General features: G+C 39.6%; 1 protein-coding gene across 1 annotated transcript in view; it reads right to left on the minus strand.

Annotated features, from left to right (window-relative positions):
• Window positions 1-6,358, minus strand: part of UBE2D3 (ubiquitin-conjugating enzyme E2D 3) — an 81,028-nt gene extending 74,670 nt beyond the window's left edge. Inside the window, exon 1 of the mRNA XM_011943229.1 lies at window positions 6,180-6,358. The gene's annotated coding sequence lies outside the window, so the exon portion shown is untranslated. The remainder of the gene's footprint in view (window positions 1-6,179) is intronic.
• Between the last annotated feature and the right edge of the window lie 3 nt (window positions 6,359-6,361).

Below are 6,361 nucleotides of genomic sequence, written 5' to 3' on the forward strand. Positions count from 1 at the left end.
TTAACTTTTGTAGTATGTGTCTCAGTCTGTTTGAGTTGCTGTAAAGGAATACCTGAGGTTGGGTCATTTATTTAAATAAGAGATTTGGCTCGTGGTTCTGCAGGCTGTACAAGAAGCATGATGCCAGTATCTGCTTCTTGTGAAATCTTCAGACTGCTTAGGGCAGAAGGCAAGAGGAGCCCATGAATACACAGTTCACATGGCGAGAGAGAAAGGCCAGGAGTTAGCGGTATGGGGGTGCCCAGGCTCTTTGTTTTTTGTTTGTTTGTTTCTTTTTTTGAGACAGTCTCACTCTATTGCCCATGCTGGAGTGCAGTGGCACGATCTCGGCTCATAGCAACCTCCATCTCCCAGGTTCAAGCGATTCTCCTGCCTCAGCCTCCCGAGTAGCTGGGATTGATTACAGGCGTGTGCCACCACACCCAGCTAATTTTTGTATTTTTAGTAGAGACGGGGTTTCACCATGTTGGCCAGGCAGGTCTTGAGCCCCTGACCTCATGATCCACCCACCTTGGTCTCCCAAAGTGCGGGGATTACAGGTGTGAGCCACCGCGCCTGTCCCCAGGCTCTTTTTAACCACCACTTCTCACAGGAGCAAACAGAGTAAGGACTAATTATCACAAAGACTATACCAAACCATTCAGGAGGGAACCACCCCCATGACCCAAACACCTCCCACTAGGCCCTACTTACAACACTGGGGATCAAATTTCTTTTTCATTTTTGAGACAGTCTCACTCTGTGACCCAGGCTGGTTGCAGTGGCATAAGCTCACTGCAACCTCCATCTCCCGGGTTCAAGTGATTCTCGTGCCTCAGCCACCTGAGTAGCTGGGGTTACAGGTGTGTGCCACCACACCTGAGTAATTTTTGTATTTTTAGTAGAGATGGGGTTTCACCATATTGGCCAGGCTGCTCTTGAACTCCTGGTCTCAAGTGATCTGCCCGGCTCAGCCTCCCAAAGTGCTGGGATTACAGACGTGAGTCACCGTGCCCAGCTGGGATCAAATTTCAATATGAGACTTGGAGGGGTCAAAAAAACATCTAGAGGAAGAGCTCCAGAAATCTGCATGGGATTCCTTTAAGCATTTTATATTAATAACAATCTGACATACTCAATATCCATGTTATTAGCATTGACACATTACATAATTACATTGATCATGTAGATCTAGACCAACCACTGTGAAAAAAACAAGGTGCAGCTAATAAAAAAGATGAGTTTTTAATGAGGTAAAAAAAAATGATGAAATATCATACTAACTATGCATGTATATGTGCCGGCTACTGTTTTAATTGCTATCTATGTCTTAATTCAGTGCATATACACAATACATCCTTAAGATGTAGGTATTACCTACATTTTTACAAGTTATATAATTTATCCTAGTAGAATCAGAATTGTAGTCCAAACAGTGTGGCTCCAAGAGTCTACAGTCTTAACTATAATGCTGTATGTAATTCCTTGCGCTAAGTAGATGGTAGTAGTGTTTTGTTATATTGTTATTAAATGCCCTTTCTTGACCAAATAAAAAATTGGCAAACCTATCTTGGCTTCCCAATTTAAAAATTCATTGGCTGATGAAATCTAAAAGCCTGGAAATCAACAATTTATAGGGACAGTAAAGAACCAAAAAATGAAAATTTGAGAAGTAACTGATGGAGCAAGGTCTTAAAGGGATTCAGCTCTAGAATACAGGGAGCAGTTAGATTTGGAGAACAGAACAAAAGCTAAGTATAGAAGGGATTATGACCAAGTAGAGATGATGGTGAAAAAAGCTTCTCTGGTAACTAAAAATCAAGGTCATTTAAGTTCAAAATAAGCCTGGTAATGTTAATAGAAGACATAATTATTAATGTAGAATAGTGAAGATTTGAACAACTTTTGTGAGGAATGAGAAAAATAAATAAATCCAGGAATAGGCTAACAATAGAAAAAGAGAGGATTTCAAAACTAAATCAATGTTTAGTGGCAGTAAAAATGTACCAGAATGTGAGATTGTGGTCAGAGGTAAAACTTCTGAATTTAGGGTCTCAAAGCCAGAGTAAAGGGTCATTCATTGATGGTAAAGACGATAATGATAATAACCATTCATTGAGTATATTACAAAATTAATTGCATCTAGTCATAACCACTGGTATCACCATATGATAGAGTAGTAAAAGGGCCAGGCATTCTCAATGCAATTTGAAGAAAACAGGTGGGGAAGCTTACCTTGCTAGATATTAACACTTGTATAGTTGTAGCAATTATGACAGTATGGTATTGTTATAGAGGTTATACAAATACAGCAATGGAAGAGAATAAGCAACCCGGGGATGTTTAGAAACCTGATTTAAGGTAAGTGACATTACAAACCACAAAAACAAGTTTAACTTTTCAATAAATGGTGCTAGAACAATTAGTTGTTTGTATGTAAAATAATAACAAATGAGAGTAGACCCCTTTCTCAAGCACAAAAAGTAAATACTGGGTAGAGTTAAGCCCTAATATGAAGACTATAAGTTTAAAAGTTTTAGCAAAAACACAGATGAATACGTTGTGATTTAGGGGTAGAAAAAGATGTCTTAAACAAGACTCCTAAAACACAAATTATAAAGAAAAAGACGAATAAATTTGACTACACCCAAACACATTTCAGTATAAAAAAAAGACATACACGGCCAGGCACAGTGGCTCACGCCTGTAATCCCAGCACTTTGGGAGGCAGAGGCAGATGGATCATGAGGTCAGGACTTCAAGACCAGCCTGGCCAATATGGTAAAACCTCGTCTCTACTAAAAATACAAAAATTAGTCAAGCATTGTGGCGGGCGCCTGTAGTCCCAGCTACACCAAAGGCTGAGGCAGGAGAATCACTTGAACCTGGGAGGTGGAGGTTGCAGTGAGCTGAGATCATGCCACTGCACTCCAGCCTAGGCAACAGAGGCTGTCTCAAAAAAAAAAAAAAAGATATTCACTACAAGATAAGCAACAGGAAAAGATAAGCAACAAATGTAACCAACAAGGTAATATTTTCCAGAAAACATGTACCAGTGAAACTGATGAACAAACCAATAGCACAGTGGGCAAAGATGTCAAGAGAAGTCTAGTAGGCATTTGGAATTAGACTCCTAGAATTGAGATTAGCCTAAAGAAATCTGGGCTGGAAATAGAGATTTGGGCTATATCAACTTAATGATCATATTTGAATTTGGGGCACTGGATGACCTAACGGGATAAAAGCATGAAAGAAAAGTCTTGGGCCTAGCTAGGACAGGCAGAGGATTAGTGATCCGCACTCAAGTGCTTGAAAGTAAATAATGACTCCTTTAATTGTATTTACATATTTACTTTATCTTGACTTCTCTGACCACAGTTTCTTTATGTCTTTTAAAGATGGAGTCTAAAAACACTATCTCATAAGGTGATCAGATAAGCCTATTACTTCTATTTAGAGCAATGTTATCTTTAGACCATGTTTCATGTGCAGCCAAGAAGGCAGGGTTGTGGAAATTAAATACAAATACAAATGAAAACAGGAGTTAAATTTTAAGTAAAGGGAATTTAAGAAAATATTCCTTTTAAGTGGATAATAAGGTTTTTTAAATTGGTGGAGTTAGGAATTATCTCCTTTTATACATTCACATAGCTCATGTAATGCATCAGAATACCTAATATATGATCCACACCTGTTCTCTGAATTTCAAGGCCTCTCAAAAAAGTTTTATCCGTATAGACTTGCATTCACTACATTTTTTCTACTTGAAAATAGCAAAGCAGCTATTCAAATAAACTGCTAAGAGGAAGGAAGCCAGCCATAAAAAATTATGTACTGTAAAATTACTTCTATGTGAGGGTCAAAAACATGCACAGCAATACAGAATAGTAGTAATGGTGGTCGATGTGGTTAGAAGGGGCACTTTTTAAAAACCCCTCTGTTGAACATTCTATGTATTGATGTGGATGTTGGTTACCCAGAACTGTACATTTGGCACTTGAGCATTTTACTATGTTATACCATTGAGGTATGTATTTTTTAATTATTTAAAGAAAAACTGTTTGGAAATCTTATTCTTAATGCACAACAATCACAAACATTAAATTTATACAGTCCAGAGAATGTAAAGTTGCTTTAAAATATTCTTTCCTTTTCTCACTTTAAAATACCAAGGGGAAAAATGAATTCAACACAGCACATCTTGCCCTTGTCAAGATGACAGATCCTCTAAGAGAAGAAACGAATAGGTGATGGCCTTTTCCAAGATTTTCTTCCCCTAATGCACCCCACTTCCAACCTACCCCTACCTCAACTAGGGTATCTAGTTGTATCCAAAGGTGCTTCTACATTAGATCCACAGAGATAAAAGATAACAGCTAACAGAATAGTCCAGAGGACAAGGATATTCAAGTTCCATCATCTTCAGGATAAAAAAGCTCCAGGTTAACCCCCAAACTTAAAGCTCTCTAAAGGAAATCCATCGACCTTTTAAACATCACTTTGTATATATCATCTTCTGTACTGTCCTAGCTCAAAAACATGAACATGTATCTAAACATCTTTGTAGCATTTCCATTGTAAATTTTACTTTAACATTTTTGAACATGTTATAATGATAGAAAATTATTTAATCTAGATTTCGGTCAACTCTATTACTGATAGTTATTCTTTTTTAGTGAAGGACAATCACAAACACTAAATTTATACAGTCCAGAGACTGAAAGATTGCTTTAAAAAATTTCTTCCTTTTCTCACTGTAAAATAAAAATACCAAGGGGAAAAATAAAAAGTATTTATTATAACTGGCTGTTACACTGTCATACACAATGAAATATTGGACCATGAGCAGTTCGTTATTACATGTTGTTAGTTAAGTGTAGAACTGTAAATAATGAGGCACGTTATTAAGATATCACACACATTATCCAATCAGCAAGTGCACAACTTCGGTTTGACTTCAGCCAAAATATGAAACAAAGTCATAGCAAGAAAGTTATTTCAAGGGACTGAAATTTTCTCCTCCTACCCTTCAAATCTTTTAGAGATATTAATAAAAACAACTATCCAGCCTGGGTGGATATAATGGGACTCCATCTACATACACACAAAATTTTAAAAAATTAGTTGGGTGTGGTAGCACACGCCTGCAGACCCAGCCTACCAGGATTCTTTAAGCAGGAGTTAGAGGCTGCAATGAGCTATGATCTCACCACTGCACTGTATCGCCTGGGCGATAGAGCGCGATCTTGTGAAAAAAAAAAAAAAAAAAATTAAAACCTTCAAGAATACTTTAGATCAAGCTTGCCCAACAGGATGGCTTTGAATGCCACTCAATGCAAATTTGTAAACTTTCTTAAAACATTATGAGATTTTTTTTTAAAGCTCATTAGCTACCATTAGTGTTAGTGTATTTTATGTGTGGCCCAAGACAATTATTCTTCTTCCAGTGTGGCCTAGGGAAGCCATAAGATTGGACCCCCTGCTCTAGACTTTAGCAGAAGCCTTGCAACATAAAGAAAACCGTACATGAGACTTTAGACTCTTGTTTTCGTTTTTCTTTTTTGAGAGGGAGTCTTGCTCTGTTGCTCAGGCTAGAGTGCAGTGGCACATTCTCCGTTCACTGCAACCTCCTCCTCCCTGGTTCAAGCGATTCTCCTGCCTCGGCCTCCCGAGTGGCTGGGACAGGCACCCGCCACCGCGCCCGGCTAATTTTTGTATTTTTAGTAGAGACGGGGGGGGGGGGGTGTCACCATCTTGACCTGGCTGGCCTCGAACTCCTGACCTCGTGATCCACCCGCCTCGGCCTCCCAAAGTGCTGGGATTACAGGCGTGAGTCACCACGCCCGATCGGCTTTAGATTCTTTTACCACTTTCCCGAAGGGAAAGGAAGTGAAAATATCTAAGGAAGGCCTACAATGAATCTTCTCTGAATGGCAAAAACCAGAGAAGGTTTTTGGAGCCAGGACTGCAGATAAGTTGTCAAGGGGCAGAGATGTAAGCAGTTCCTGGTTTAGTTAAAATATTTTAATTTTTATTTTTTTAAGCCTGGCTTTTGGGGTGAAAGAGTAAACTTAGGCACGGGGGTCTGGGCAGGGCGAGGATACTCATGGACGACTATGCAACCCTAGGGCCACAGCACCCAAACTGTAGGGGAAGAGGCGGGGCGAGAGGGGACGAAGTAGAGACAGCAAGAGACTCACTTTTGAAAGGCACTTTCCGGTTAGAAAGCACTCTCACATGCTTAACTCATCGTACACAGTATCCTTTCTGCGGGTCTCCAGCATCTACAGACGTTAAAGGCCCAACAGGGTGGCCACCTTCATACGAGATTCCGAGGAGGGAATCGCTACCCGCCGGTTCCCGCGGCTCGGCAGTCCGCTGC

This window comes from Colobus angolensis, unplaced genomic scaffold (genome assembly GCF_000951035.1).
Source record: "Colobus angolensis palliatus isolate OR3802 unplaced genomic scaffold, Cang.pa_1.0 Scaffold217, whole genome shotgun sequence".
NCBI lineage: Eukaryota > Metazoa > Chordata > Mammalia > Primates > Cercopithecidae > Colobus > Colobus angolensis.